Source organism: Amblyomma americanum, chromosome 2 (genome assembly GCF_052857255.1).
Source record: "Amblyomma americanum isolate KBUSLIRL-KWMA chromosome 2, ASM5285725v1, whole genome shotgun sequence".
Lineage (NCBI taxonomy): Eukaryota > Metazoa > Arthropoda > Arachnida > Ixodida > Ixodidae > Amblyomma > Amblyomma americanum.
In genome coordinates, this window is record NC_135498.1 from 130,310,850 (window position 1) to 130,327,064 (window position 16,215).

Genomic DNA, 16,215 nt, shown 5'->3' on the forward strand with positions numbered 1-16,215 from the left:
GATGATATCTTATGTATATAGCTGCACTCATATGCCCATGCAAATCACCACTATTTCGAAAAAAAATTTTTTTCCATGTTTCTGTCAACATGTTATCAAGCAGTTTCTTTTTCTCGCCAGTGTGTTGCCGCGGATCCTCCTATGTGCTTTCGAACGTTGCCTTAATCGACAGCCAGCATATTATGTTCATATGTACTTTATATTTTATGTATATGTGTACACCGTTTCATCAGGAGAAATCCCTGCATAGGTATTGAAGTTTAGCCTGCCCCGAACAAAAGGTGGGAGTCGAGGCTTTGTCAGGCTCATGGCCTTTTGCCTCGCCTTCCACTTTCAACTGAAAGGAAATAAACTGGTCTGAATCTGAAAGAATGAGTACACACCACCGCCCTATGACAGATAAATAATCTGTGCGCTTATTTCGGAGCACTGGGAAACAGTGGTTAATGTGTAAGTGCCCATAGAGAACAGCAAAAAAAATAGAAAAGGAGGCAGGAAAAGAAGCTCCCCGTCGGGGAATCGAACCCCGGTCTCCCGCGTGACAGGCGGGGATACTGGCCACCATACTAACGAGGAGAGATAAAGAATGAGTACTGACCACTGCCCTATGACGGATAAATAATCTGTGCGCTTATTTCGGAACACTGGAAAACAGTGGTTAATGTGTAAGTGCCCGTAGAGAGCAGCAAAAAAAGGAAAAGAGGCAGGAAAAGAGAAGCTCTCCGTCGGAGAATCGAACCCCGCTCTCCCGCTTGACAGGCGGGGATACTGGTCAGTATACTAACGAAGAGAGAGGGGGAGTGAGTACACACCATCGCCCTATGACGAATAAATAATCTGTGCGCTTAGTTCGGAACACTGGGCAACTGTGGTTAATGTGTAAGTGCGCGCAGTGTACAGCAAAAAAAAATAGATGAGCAGGCAGGAGGGGGAGTGTCCAATATTGTGTACCTGGCGGTAGCGGCGGTGACTTACGGCTACAAATTCAAAGTAGTGGCACCAGCGGCATGGCGGGAGTGCTTACCAGGTTTCTTCAGGTTACGCAAGTTGGTCCTGTCACTAAATTTTTAAAGCGGCAGTATCTAGTTTTGCAGGTTCCACCCCAAACTTTGTTTACCGTACTATGTTCTCGTCGATCGAGAACTGCCCGGACAAAAGCACAAATCAAACGAAAATTTGTTCTTTTTCGGAGCCCCGCCTTATACCTGCTGCTTTTATGTGTGTGTGGAGGGGACATAGAATTAAATCCAGGACCTCCTGAACAACTGCTTGCGCAGTTGCTTGAAAGGCAAAATGCTATCATGGCAAAACTAACGTCCATGGAAGAAAAACAGAATAAGCTCACTCTTGATGGAACAGATTCGAATGCTCGTTTTCTTTCTCTGCAGCATAATGTTGCGAAAATTGATGACATGGGTACTGCTTTAACAACAAATGAATTTCAGCAGCGCCAGGATCACGAAGTACTGGCGACAATTAGCAAAAAGATTGATGACTTAGAAATTAGGCAACGACGCAACAATCTGATATTTTATGGTTTTACGGATGCAGTTGCCGCCGAGACAGCTTTAAAATCTGAGGAACTTGTCGCAAATTTGTGTACCTCAAAGCTTGAACTTGCTGATGTCAGCATTGAATGTGCGCATCGAATGGGGCCGTATCGTGAAGACATACAGGGTCCAATAGCTGTTAGAGTTTCTTCTTTTAAGACTCGACAGTCTGTGCTGCCCAGAGCACATAAGTTAAATGGAACAGATTATAGCATGTCCAAAGACTTTTCGTGTTTCGTTCGTGACAAGAGAAAGAAATTGTGGGAGTTTGAAAGGGTGCATAAGCAGCAAGGAAAGAAGGTTACTTTCAAGTTCGATACGCTGCACTCTGACAGCAAACGGTATCAAGTGGATAGCACCACAGGGGGCTTGATACAACAATGCCTGCTTTGTATGCCTAAAGTTGTGCAGCCGCTTGTCATTATGATTATCTACTTTTAGAGCACAAAGAACAAAATCGACGATTTTTTCATGGTGGTTCGATTGATACCACCCTCAATCATTTTGGGCACACAGTCGTGGCTTGATTCTGAAACTGCGGATTCTGAAGCTTATCCTGCTGAGTATCAATGCTTCCGTCGCGACCTAGGTGGAAGAGGAGGAGGGGTGTTTATACTTGCAAGTTCCGATATACCTAGTATATTGTTGGATTGTTCTGGTACTGACATTGAATGTTTTTTTTTTAGAATTCGGCTCCAGAATTGGAGAAAGTGTCATAGTTGGTTCATATTATAGGCCTCCTACCACAACGTTCGAGCAGTTTTGCAAATTGGCTGAGTATCTTGAAACGATTAAAGGGGATCATATTTTGATAGCGGGCGACTTTAACCTTCTACATATTAACTGGTCATGCAATGAACCAAGATATACTTCCGGAGGCCGTCTATATGCGACTGTTTTTGATATTCTGGACGAATACACATTTAAACAGTACGTCCATGAGGCATCTCGAAATGACGGTACAGGTCATGTTCTTGACTTACATATTTGTAATATGCCTAATACTGTGTCCAATGTCCAAGTTTTACCTGGTGTTAGCGACCACAATATAGTTGTGGCTGATGTAAATGTTGAGAATGTATCTGTTTCCAAAAAAGTTGCCAGAAAGGGGTATGCATATAGCAGAGCAAATTATGACGCAATAAATTTGGCATTTGAATCTTATTTCCACACATTTAATGCACTAGCAGACGAACTGAATACTGAACAGTTATAGAACGCGTTTAAAAAAGAACTCTTTTTCCTGCGTGAAAATTTCTTTCCATTCGAGTCTTATCATCTAAACGCTCTAGGAATAAACCATGGTTTAACACTCAGCTGCGTACTCTACAACGACGTATAAAGCGAATGTACAGGAAATGTAAAAAAAATTATTTTTTCGGAAAACAAGAATGACCTAAAAAGATTGAAACTTAATTTTCAAAGTCCAGCTAAAGTAGCTAAGAATTCTTACTTCTCGAGCATTGGTAAGAAGTTGGTAAAGGACTCGAAACAGTTTTGGAGATACGTTCGTCACAATGGCAAGGTAAATACATCTATTCCTCCTCCAAAATATTCTCACACGTTCGTTGACGATGATACATCAAAGGGAACCATCTTTAGTAACTATTTTTCGTCCGTGTTTATTCAGAGCTGTTCGCGCGTTGTTAACACGGTTTCTTACATTGAGGCAGAAGTGATGCCGGAGGTCACATTTAGTGTGCCTGGTATTCGAAAATTGTTAGAAAGCGTCAAACCAGCTAAAGCGTGTGGCCCAGATGATATTCCAGCAGCGATCATAAGGAACCATTCGGCAACGTTATCTTTGTATTTTCACTGTTTATTTCGGAAGTGCTTTGTTGAGAAAGCACTACCCCGTGATTCGAAATTGGCACATGTTGCACCTGTTCATAAGAATGGACCAAGAAATGACGTTAGAAACTACAGGCCGGTGTCTTTAACTAGCATAACATGTAAAATATTTGAGCATGTAATTTATAAGTGATTAATGACTCATTTATTTATTTTTTATTTTATTTATTTCAATACCCTAAAGGCCCAATGCGGGCACAACATAGGGGGGGATTCATCAAGGAAAACTTAAATATACAACACAAAACATAAACGGCTGAACACAGAAATAAACAAGTTAAGAAGTAGGGTACAAGTTAATAGAAAAAAGTGGCTATGAACAGGTGCTTGGAAAAATGCACATGTAACAAATCCCACAAATCAAAATAACAAAACTTACACGTTCAGAAGTTACAAAGGATGGCATCTAACATTTCGAGGAACGTTTGGGCCGACACGCACACACTGAAGCAAACTAGAAACGCAAACTAGAAACGCACATCATTCTACATTGGAATTTTCTAAGTATGACCAAAGAGCTGTTTGAAATGATGATGTTCCAGTGATATTCGCAATGCTAGACGGAAGCGAATTCCACTCTTCAATAGCCAGGACCAAAGGTGAGTACTTGTATCGTTCTGTCCGAGCGAAAATGGGTTTAGTCTTCTTGATATGGTCTACACGAGCCGATGTGTGCGGTGCCGGGAGAAGATGTGAACTTGCAAATGGTGTGTTGCTGTGGTAAAGAGTGTGGAAAAAAGATAAGCGGCTGAATTTTCTGCGCATGACCAGAGGCGGGAGATGGAGCGATGTTTTCAGTGCTGTTACACTTCGGTATCTAGAGTAACGGGAAAGGATGAATCGAGCAGCCTTATTTTGTATGGATTCCAACATGTTAATAAGATAGGTATGATGAGGGTTCCAGATCACTGACGCGTATTCGATCGCAGGCCTGATTAGCATGTTGAATGCATTCAGTTTTGTGTCCTGGTTGCCTAGGTGTAGTCGGCGTTTAAGAAGACCAAGTTTTTTTAAGGCTTTGGCAGTGATCAGTTCAATATGAGTGTTCCAGGATAAATTAGAGTTAAAATTTACACCGAGGTATTTTACCGACGCTGCAGTTTCAATGATAGTATTATTTACTGTGTAGGCATTAGGACTCGGGCTAGCAGTGGGCTAGCAGTAATCTTCTGCATCCTAGTCAACATGGATTTCGGCAAGGTTTTTCCTGCTCAACGCAGCTTTTTGAGTTGACGCATGATTTGGCTCTAGCAATAGATAAGCGTAAATCTTTGGCTGTATTTTCTTGGAATTCAAAAAAGCATTCGATGTTGTTCCTCATGACTTTCTTGTTAGTAAATTAGGGGCGATAAACTGAATGAATTTTTTATTGCATGGATAGCCGAGTATCTCGTTCTAAGACAGCAGTCGGTCGTTCTCAACGGCTGTTCTTCCGGATATGTTCCCGTGACCTCAGTAGTTCCTCAGGGCTCAGTTCTGGGCCCTATTTTGTTTCTGTTGTATATTAATGATGCTACTATTGGCCTCAAATCTTCGTTCAGAATGTTCGCGGATGACTGTGTAGCTTACAGAACTAAACAGAATGAACGTAATTCCGAATACCTGCTTCACGATTTTAATGTAATAACATTTAGGTGTGTCCATTCAGAAATGTCGTTGAATTTTAAAAAGTGTGTTCACGTCACCTTTACAAGGAAACGCTCATACCAGTTTACTATGTATACCGTAAATAACGCTGCTTTAAGCATGGCCAGGGAATATAAATATTTAGTAGTTTATTTAGGAAGTGATTAGAGGTGGACTAGGCACGTTCATCACATAAAAGTTAAGGCTGCACGTGTTTTCGGTTTTCTAAGACGAAATTTCAGCGAACGTCCATCTAACTTAAAAGAACATTTGTATTTCACTCATGTGCGCTCATTGTTAGAATACGCATGGGTTTGCTGGGACTCGTGTACCGAAGAGCTGGCCGATACGCTTGAAGAAATACAGAATAGGGCAGAGCGATTCGTTTTAGATAATTGAGATCATCAACTTAGTAGGACAGAAAGCAAAGGTAAATTTAAATTGGAAGACTTGAAACATCGCAGACGAAACCTCAGGTTGAAATTTTTTCATATCTAACATTCCAAAACTGGAATCGATAACCGTCCTACATATCCCAATGAAGGACCGAAAGTTCAAAGTAAATGAATTTTCCTTTAAAGGTGACGTCTTGCGCTATTCATTTTTTGTTAGATCTATACCAGAGTTTAATGATCTTCCGTCTATGATTGTATCCATTGTTTCTGATGAAAATTTTTGCCGCGCTTTGTGTAATTAGTTCCTTCGTTTGTCTCAAATACGATGTTTATTTTCATGTATATCCCTGCCGTAATGCCTGCAAAGGCGAAGGAGGTATCAAACAAATAAATAAATAAAATTAAATAAAGCTAGTAGAGGCCGGCAGTAAGTTAGGTGGGTGGATGCAGTAGCCGCAGCTGGCAAACGACAGTGCTAATTGGGGAGACATGGGTGTGTCCTTTGTTCTACAGTTGGCGTAGTCAGGCAGATGATGATGAATACGTATGTCCACAGTAAATGTCCAGATATTGCACAATATCGTTGCGCTCTTCATCTGGGCGAGCAGACTGGCCACAGAAACCAGTGGCCAGGGAGGGTTTGGCTCACCTTTTGCTGAGACAAATTGTTTCGAGGTTTGTGTTTCTACATGATCAGAGCGATTGTTTCTTGCGCACAGTGCTGCAGTTGGGGCTGGGGAACATGTTATTTGATTTTGTTTTTCATTCTATGGTCTGGCGGTGCCGCAGTAGGCAAAAGACAGGGTTAATTGGAGAGACATGAGAGAGGCTTTTTTCCTGCATTGGACGTAGCCAGGATGAAGATGAAGATGAGTATAACAGGTTCAAGTGTGCGATGCTGTTTACTAGAATTTGTGAACACATTTTATGTCTTAAGGGTGCGGTTTTCTTTTATCGGGCGTCTGTCAACAAAAAAAGTTCTATTGTGAACTTGTTGATGTTATGTGGCGAATGCCTCCCTTTTGCTCAGTTTATTCCATTAGTTATTGGACCGATATTCTAAAGATAATCGGTTAAAACCATCTCTTCAAGCTCCATAGTGGCACGCTTCCTGTTAACCTATGGACAACGGAAAAAAGGAATGTGTCTGCCCTGGATCTTCAAATGAGTTTTGTGCCAGAAACCGGAAATAATAAAACATATATTTACTGACAGTTAGAATGCATCTTTCATTGGTACATCTTGCAGTGGACTTTGAAATTTTTTTCAACCGCGCCCGATGTCATACATTCTTATTCTTCTCACAATGCATTCTCTGTCGAAAGCAAGAATGGCAGTTCGGCACGAAGAGGTTGATGCTCGGTGACTTAGAGAGTACTTTATGTGCACAAGAATCAGCAAGAGGATCGTGTTTTGTTTTGTGTGTTAGATGGCCTGGTGGCTACATATTTATTTTGGTGTGGTTTAGGGTTTTCACCGTCCCAAAGCGACTCAGCTACGGGGTTCGCCGTAGTGAAGGGCTCCGGAAATTTCGACCACCTTTGGTTCTAACGTGCAGTGACATCGCACAGTACTCGGATGTCTAGAATTTCGCTTCCACCGAATTTCGACCCCCACAGCCAGAATAGAACCCACGTCTTTCGGGTCAGCAGCCGAGCGCCATAACCACTTAGCCACCGCGGCGGCCCACAACAGCGCCTCAATCTAAGCCGGTGCACGCTTTAAGAATTTGTACTGATTCTTTTGTTGTGTTTGTAAATGTAAACCTGTGATAAGGAAAAAAAAAGTGCCTTTTAGGCCAGCTGGTTAGAGCGTAGTGCTAATAACGCGTAGACCGTAAGTTCGTTCCCTGCGCACACTTGTCTTTTTTTCTTTTGTCTCTTGCTCTAATTTTATTTCCGCGCAGAGGGGAGCCACCATCACAGCTGCCGTCCAAGCGACGCGTATTGCACGCGAGGGAAAAGGAGCGGCATTCGGCATACCGATCGTTTGCTGCCACCTGGTCTTCTAGCTCTGTTGGTTAGAGCATGTTGCTAATAACGCCAATTTTGTAGGCCCGATCCCAGCGAATGCCACGCTTTTATTTCTTCTTATTCTAGCCAGCATTAGAATCTACCGAAGAGCGAACCCACTGTCACAGCTGCCGTCCAAGCCAAGCCTGGCGGAAGCGAGGGAGAACGACGTATGACGCGGCAGCACGCATTCCCTGGGTTGTTCGAGACGTGTCTTAATCTATCTCTTAATTGTGTGCCCCAGATTGGAGGATGAAAGAAGATGGCATATTGCTGATGTGCGTGGTAATCAAATACTCTCGCACCCGTCCTTCTTTCTCGGGGATGATCGAAGGCTTGTTTTAGGTAGACGTTTTAACTATTTAATAAGGGTAGGCTTCCTACGTGACCTCTTGCATCCAATTACCTCAGCCACGATCTCATTGCCGAAGAGATGGAGAAGAATGTTATCAGGGCTGTTAGCGGCTTCGCAGGTCTTTTCCAAGAATGTGCTGGATTTCCTGACGCTGTTATTTATAATGTTTTAACAATTGATGCTGACCATTCCTTCAGACCCTGCACACTTTGCCTTTTCTGGTAATTGCATAGGAGGAATTGCCATCCCGACGTACTATATATCATGCATATACTAATAACTTTCAGTGCCTGTCACTGCAGAAAGGAGGTCAAAACATTATTTCGTCCGGCGCTATGAGCCAGTGAAGAGGAGCGGTTGCTCCGCCATTGTGTTTATTTCATTACAATCAGACAATTTCACCTCTTCCATAGTTTAACGCGATTTATTTACAGATGAAGAGCTGGAGCCTAACAGCCCACTACGAACATGTCTCGCTTCAAATTGTTCTCTTCTTCATTCTTCTCTCCTTCGGCGTCGATAGGCAACGCATGACATATCCTCCTTCGCAGGCGAAACCCTCTGGACTAGTCAGACATGGCCCTGACTCCTGAGAGGGGAGCTGCTTCGTCCGAGCGACGTGCACCACTTGTGCATTGCTAGAGCGGCAGTGTTGGGTAGGTGAATTAATGAATGTTTATTTCAGTTTTTGTTATACAAAAATCGTGTGTAAAGAAAAAGGAGCGGTTCACAATGATCGCTTGACAGGCTTCGTCACCCGCAGAAGTTGACAGCATTAGCAGACAGAGATTATGAGTGACCACTTAGTTCAGCTCACTTAAACCAGCAAGCAGAATCAATTCGCCTGTATATTGCGAAAGCATTATGTGGCTCGTCAGAAATCCGGGGTCGGCGCTGGCTGCAAATATTGGTCAAGAAAAATCGGCGTGGCGCCATCAAACCAGCCTCGTGATCTCAAAGGGGCAATTTGATAGTTAATCGCATTCGGCATTGCAGACATGGTATAGACATAGAGATAGCGACAGTGATAGTCGGTGATAGTGACGTAATATGCAGTGTTTTCCTCCACGTCGTGAAGAGATTCCTGGCATTTAATAGGTTAAAGTCCTTTAGGGTGAAGGCCTCTGGGTCAAACGCGTTTACCTTATAGGTCTTCATGTCTGGTCTTGGGCCTTTAGTGTGAAGGCCTTTGGGCATTTAGAGTCAAGAGATTCAAACTAAACGCATTTTGACATAAAAGCCTTTACCCTAAATGCCTTTGACTCAAACGCTTTCAACTCAAGGGCCTTTACCGTGAAGGTCTTCGATAAAAAGTCATAGAGACACTAGGACATCCTTAGCATACCGTGTACCATACTACCGTTACGGAATACCGGGAGCCCATGCTCTGTCAGTGTGCATCTGCAGATCGCCTAGAGGCCGCCAGATGCCGCCAGGTACCTGGCAGCTCCCGCATTGAGAGCAATCAGGGCATGGGCAGTGGTGGTGGGCGGGCTCCTGTTACTGCGGTAACGATAACACGGTACGCGATGTGCTAAAGGAGTCGATTAATGCTAGTTACTAACCTGCACTAACTAGCAAACAAATATAGTTAACCGGTAACCCACGATGAGGCACCAACGCTTTCGCATTCACAGCACATAAGTAGTCAAGTGCCCTCCATAGTTTTTGGAACAGCCTCTTCTGGGACAAACCGCGATCATGGAGAGGCGTCCACGAACGTACGAAGTGGCCGGATAACCTAGCAGACATCCTGGACCTGATGGTCTCAGCGTTTCTTAGAACGGTCCTGGGAGGCCAGGCTGCGTACTCGTTCAAACTTACGGATGATTTCTCGATGCAAAGGGTAGTCGCAATAGAAGGTTCGCTGTGATGCGAGACTAGTATGATGGTGTCGAAAGAGCTCTTGGCTCATGGGCATAAAGAAGAAAATATAGGCTAAATCAGTGGAGTGTTCTAGACGAATGTAATGAAACAGAGCATTTCGCCGTCTCTACTCCACATTTCCTTTCTACTGCGTCCATTAGTAGCCCGTGACAATATGTTGCTGATCTTAGATGAACGATCCCTAGGTGTATGATGCTCTTTTATCAGAGATGCATCTTTGCTATTGAAAAAAACATTACTCACTATGAAAAGAAAGCAACAACTATTGTAATGGCATCACCAGAGGTGCCAATAAGATGTATCATGCTTATATCTAGAATATCTAGAGAACCTTGACCGAAGAGAAAAGAGCGTCTCATGTAGTTTACGCACCTTATGCATAGGCTAACTGAGGAGGTAAAATAGCCTTACGATTAATGGAGAGAACAGAACAGGCTCTCTTTTTGTGGATACATCTACAAGGCTGTCATTGTCCTCTTTGTTGATTAGTTATCATCTGGTAGCAGAGGGCTAAAGCGGAGATTTTTTAAAGACAAAATTAACCGTGTCCGATGTTAATGCGTATTTCAAGCTAATTTACGATGCAGCCAGCCTACTTGTTGAGTCGAGCGGCGTCTCCTTCCTCCCAAGCGCTGGCGAAATAACGCAGGGCTTTCGGACGCGTCATGGTCGCGCATAAGCGCTGTGTGAAACGACGCGAAGAGACAAGACTCTGGCTGTAACTACTGATACTCAGCGCTGTTTAATGGTGTTGACTATATCAGCTACTGATAAGTCCTTGACCTAAGCGATTGTTTGTATGCGCAATTGTTTGTCTGGCCTCGCGCAAGTGCGCCCACTGGTTCCATTCGCCGGCTGTCAGTGCCCCCATCGCCGGGCAGAGGCTCCCCCGTGTGGTCGAGGAGGTGCTGAATCTGCCTCTACAGGTCGGTGCTTGTGGTACACGGGCAGCTTTAAGAAGTGGCCTCGGTGGTACACAGCCACGTGCTGCGAGTTCTGGTAGTGAACCAGCAGGTCTTTCTCCACACCGGGTACTGGAATGGTGATGAAATGGAGCGCGTTCTGGCGCGAGCAGAGGGGCGCCATGCCCTGCACCATGGTGACGCTCATATGCTGGGTGTCGACGACCTGGCGGAAGAGCAACGAGCCTTAAACAATTTTGGCTGGCCGGGCAGCCTGATTCGAGCTCATCTTCGCCATGACGGCGTCGATAGCAGAGTTGGATTTGATCGTGATGACGCTAGGGGCCCCTCAGGTACATGTACTTTCGGAAAAGTACATGTACCTGAGAAGCTTGACTGCAATGCCCTGGTGGAACATAGCCGCCAGCGTCGCTCTGTTCTCCCGCCACGTTCAATGCTTACGCGTGTTGTTCACTTGAACCGAATATACAGCAAGCTCCCCACAGGTTTCCCGCCGATAAACAACAGAGCACTGCAGTGTGCAAGACTAAATTGATTTATTTACTGTCATGGTCCCCCTGTCTTTTGCCGCCGACTTGGTGGCGTTCATCTCGGCACCGCTGCCTAGTGCTGCGTTCTTGGGTGCCGTGATTAGAGGCGCCTTCCTCAGCCCATTGCAAGACCTGTAACTATAATGCAGCGTATTGGAACTAAATAAAGTTTAATCACGCGGTTATGTAGCGTAGATAACCCACATTTCTTCAGATGCGCAATGCAGCCTCTTAAACATTATTGATTGTATTTATTCAGATTGCATGTATTGATGCTCTATGGTTCTATTCGGTAATGAAACTGGCAGTAATCTTTATGCCTACGTGAGCGACGCTAGAAGGCTTCATTCTGAGGCCTTTGTTGTTTATTTTCTTAGTGACTGATGCAATACGTGGGGCACTTGATGTTACTTACCATTAGTTTGGTTGCCTCGTCAGCTGTTCTGCTGCGGTAGCGAGGAATACGGATTAATCACGTAGCCGGCGCCCTTAGGGCCTTGTACTACGCACATATAATTTGAAGAAGATAATGTTTACAGCACGCGTGCGTGATATTAATAGGGCGAGCGCTGCAGCGCAATAATGATCAATTTATATTAACACATGCATGTAGACAACGCAGAGTGTACACCAGTTTTGCACTATTGTGCTTGGCATGCGCAAAGCGCAGGGCGCTTTTAAAGTTCCAACGTGCTTTACAACTTCATGCACCACAGTGGTCCTCAGAAAGGCGAAAAATGCACTGGGCTGATGAGGACAATTGAGTTAAAGAATACGTTGATGATAAGGCATAATTATCTCAGTCAACAGCGAACCAAATTCTATTAAAATAATCTCTTATGTTGTTCCTGTGCACACGTCATGCGCTACGGAAGACCCTTGGGAGCTGTTATTTTACATACTTCCTTCAGAATAAATTAAGAACCAGAATTCAGTCAGAATCAGGGAGTCAGAATAAAACTTTTTTTCATTTTGGGGACTTTCCAGGAAAGTATCCGCTGTTAGGGGAAAATGACATTCAAGAAAATTTATATCGTTGAATAAAGTAAAGCTTTTGCTTGGACTAGTTTTGCTAGTTCCTGCCCAGATTGCATTTAAAGTATTTACGTCTGTGGAAAAGAAAGACAGAATTCCGATTCTGGTTCCGGTAAGTGTCCTAGGAAATTATCTGCGCTATGAGGTGAATATAAATTTATTGAAATAAACTTCCAGGATCTGGCAAAAAATGGAACTCTCTTGCTAACAGTATTTTACAATGTCAACATCATCTCTAAAATTGTGCGCCTCGTGAGTGGCAGAGAATGGTGCTAACCAGAATTTTAAATAATAGTCAGGTTTTAAAGCATACAAAGCAAAAATATAAATTTATTACCTCATTTTCAAATAGAAACGCACAGCGGACACAAATACTGACGTGTGGTTTCTCCCCTCCATATGCCCACATTTAAATTTCTTTCAATATTTTTCTTCTTGCGCGAGAAGGAAAGTAGCTTACTGCGCGGCTCTGATACACTATTCACTTTGTAGTACATAAGTGCAGTTTTCACCGAAAGCCTTTTGTCGTTCGCAAGCCTCGAGTAGCAAGCTTTTCTTCGTAGCCCAAGTATCAAAACAATGTGCGCCTTTTTATTGCAACTTTAAAAATTATTGCAACTGGTAGATAACTGCATTCTGCTATCACTTAAAAAAATGTTAACAAGATAGTGCGAATAAATTTCATACTCAGCAGAACGCAAGGGGAACGCAGTTGTCAAGCCGCAAGGTAAGGTATGATAGGACGGGGCAGTGTGTCGTATGTTATGGTACAGTATGCCACGTAAGCTGTCCTAAATCTGTACGTGGACTACGCGGGAAAAAAGTGAAGCCCTGCCATCTAAATTTAGCTACCTAAGGATACTAACATGACGTACTGCACACTGGCCTCTTCAAAATTAAGCTGCTTGCGAGAACTTGGAGCCAACTCCCGAGTGCCATAGCAACTGAGGCATAGTTGTAAAGCAGGCGCGCACCGACCATTCAGCTACAGGTATAAAATGTTTAGATTCATCAGACATTAAATTAAGATTAGGAATGAACGAGTGCATTGAAAATGGCAGAAGAATTCCATTCCTGCCCCATTCGGAAATTGCTTTTCTTGCACAGCCTATTTGTTTCTTCAATCAAATTAACCGAAAAACTGGAAAACAAAGTGGTAGCTTGGAGCTTAGATAAGCACGCTATTGAAAGTAGGGAAACTTGGTACCGCAGCTTCGTTGAAAGATCCACGCCTATTTCCGCGCTTAAACTGCAGGGCTTGTATCAGTGCTTTACAAATCTCAGAAGATTGTGATAATTACTTTTCCAAGGCTTCTAAACTTTCTCTGTTTTTTGAAAGATTTGTGCTGAAACATTTGCGATCAAGAGTATATAAAGTTCAGTGCATCCCAAGTAGATGTCTATGTTCCGTAATTCTTAAATGTGTTGCCATCAAATGCATCCTGCGCAAAAAGAAATTGTAAGCAAAAGAAAATATATCTTTATTTCTTTTCATCTTATCTTTACACTAATTTTTAAATACCTTGCTGTGCAGTAACCTGTCACATTTCTCGCATCGTCATCCCTTTCATGGTCACATTTTCCTATGTTATTCATCTGGTGTAGTTGTTGGCATATTGTTGGTGTTGATATGTTTGATCCATCTTTCTCTTTTCTTTCTTAGCTATGAACGTTATTTAGTTTCATTTCTGTCTTTCTGGCTTTTTTGCGTTTGCTTTTTGGTGTCTTCTTACATCTGTTCTCTATGCATATTAAAGCACAGCGCGACTTTTCGCTGTCTGCCGGACGCTGGCACACAAGCCTAGTGAGGTTTTGGCTGGACTGAACATGTATTGTGTTTTTCTTTAACGGAAAATGAACTGATTGATTGTTGACAGCAACACCATTTTTGTCTGGTGCTCTCATCGGCGTTTCTAATGCCCAATGTGTTGTGCAAAATACAGAACACAAACGACTGACGTTTGTGGCGTTCCCTACGGGTCCCGGACAGTAAATGTTTTCAGTTCCAGAAGCATGTTGGTGTTTTCTCTCCTAAATTTTGATTTAATTAGTGCTAATAATGTTACCGGTCAATATAGGTAATTTCTCACTAAACCAAAACAAAGGCTGGTTTCCAAGCTGCAGTCATCATATATTAAGCCATCACAGTAAATTGTTGCCATTCCTAACTGGAAAGCGACATCTATCTAGCACAAAAACGGGCGGAATGCTGAACGATGTCGAACAGTAAGTATAGTGATCTCTTTTCATTGTTATCTATGCCATGCAGGTGAGCCCCGTTATTGAAACACTGGGAAAGGAACATAATAAGTAGCGCAGCTGTAACGAATTTCACCTGCAGTGAATGATTCACCTCTTAAATGCTCGTTGGAAATACTGGCAATGCAATTTGCTGTATGTCTGCATGTGAAGCACGAATTTGAAGCATTTTAGAACGTTAGACGCAGATCGACTTCTGTGCAAGGGCAGTGGGCAGAACGCCGATCACTAGAAGTACATAAGGAACTCAATTTAATAAGAACTCTAGGAACTAAATTTAATAGCTCCGCTTATAATTTTGCTCAAGAACAGCTGCGATTCGTTTCGCAGTCGTAAGACGCTGTCATCAGCGTCCAGTTCTCTCCAACTAGGACGTGTTCCGAGAAAAGACATTTCCAAGCATTTTGTTGTGCATGAAGCAGTCGGGCACGTGAGCCTGCCGTGTTCGGAACTACGAAAGCTCGGCCTTCAGACTAAGCATTGCTCTGTGCGAAAGATTACACTTACGGGCTAAGTAGTAACGCATCTGTAATGTCTGTAATGTTCGAGCGTTTTGGAATAGCTCAGTGCTTCAGTTGGAGTGTTGTCTGTCTTTGATAGCTTTTGCAGAAGAGTCTGGTCTGCAAGCTCTCGGGCTTTCGTATTAACGCAGTCATTGCTATGGAGCGAGGCCTGTCCAGGTGTCTCGGCAATGCACACCCTGCGTAACGCAGTGGGGGTGGGTAGTGATGTGAGTACACGGTGAGTGTAGGGATTCAACAATTTGGCTAGGTTCCGGCAGGCGGATTGCTGCTCAGTGACTACTGTGTGTTAGCACCCACTGTCCGCCGCACCGCAGCCCACATTGTTCAGCGAGTCCGAACGGATAGGAGAACCAAGGCTACTGGCCTTATGGCGACAGACAGCCCAGGCGGTGGAATTCTGGTGGATGTGCTTTTTACAACATCTTCACAAAGGTAGGCGAAGAAACAAGGATAACGGCCTTTCAATTTCAGTACTGGCCTGCATCAAACTGCCGAGGAGGATTATCGATATGCTGAAGAAGGCATCCAAGTTCAGCATTGAGCCTAGATTATCAGCGCACGAGCTGCTTTCCTGAACCGGCGACTGTCACGGAAGGCATCAGACAAGGATCTAGGACGGTGTCTACAAAAAGGTGCTGACCGCTCTCTATGGAGTGCTAGTATGCCTCAAGTTACTGTGAACAGGGGACCTTCGAGCTTGAAGACCTCAGTAAAGGAAGCTGTTTCTTTCTTCAGAGAGCAGGACTTTTCACTTCTTCAGGCTGATAGGGAGGCTTCGTCGACCTGCCTTCAGGAATGTTTGGAAACAAAGCCACTGAAGGAGTTGAGAAGAACTTTATTCCAAAGAAAGCGAAACCTTTCAAGGTAAAGCCCCAGCTCCTCTGTTGTGCAAGGACTTTGTTTTAGGTAACATTTCTAGAGTAGCTATCAACAGCGAGCGCTATAGCTTAAAACTGCTTTTTACTGTAAAAACCCACAAAGTTGAGAAAAGCTTTGGGTGCATTGTGAGTTGAAAGGCACCTGACAAAATGAAATAAGCGGGTTTCTACAAAATGTTATAAATTTGTAAGTTGCAGAACATTTCTTGGCAGAGAACGCAGCAGATATAGCTTATTAACTACAAGGAGCTTCATCTGTAGGACTTGCGTTTTCGATTGACGTAGGAAACCTGTCATTTTCTATACCCCACGAGGCACTTCTCTATGCTGCCAGGTCCTGTACGGAAGATAGGGAAGTGATAGCTTTTCAGAAGGCGTGCACTTTGTCGC

At 43.6% G+C, this 16,215-nt stretch overlaps 1 non-coding gene across 1 annotated transcript; it reads right to left on the reverse strand.

The window, feature by feature from the left end:
* Positions 1 to 504: 504 nt before the first annotated feature.
* Positions 505 to 576, reverse strand: TRNAD-GUC (transfer RNA aspartic acid (anticodon GUC)). The gene has a single exon. It is a non-coding gene; the product is annotated as a tRNA-Asp (tRNA).
* Between the last annotated feature and the right edge of the window lie 15,639 nt (positions 577 to 16,215).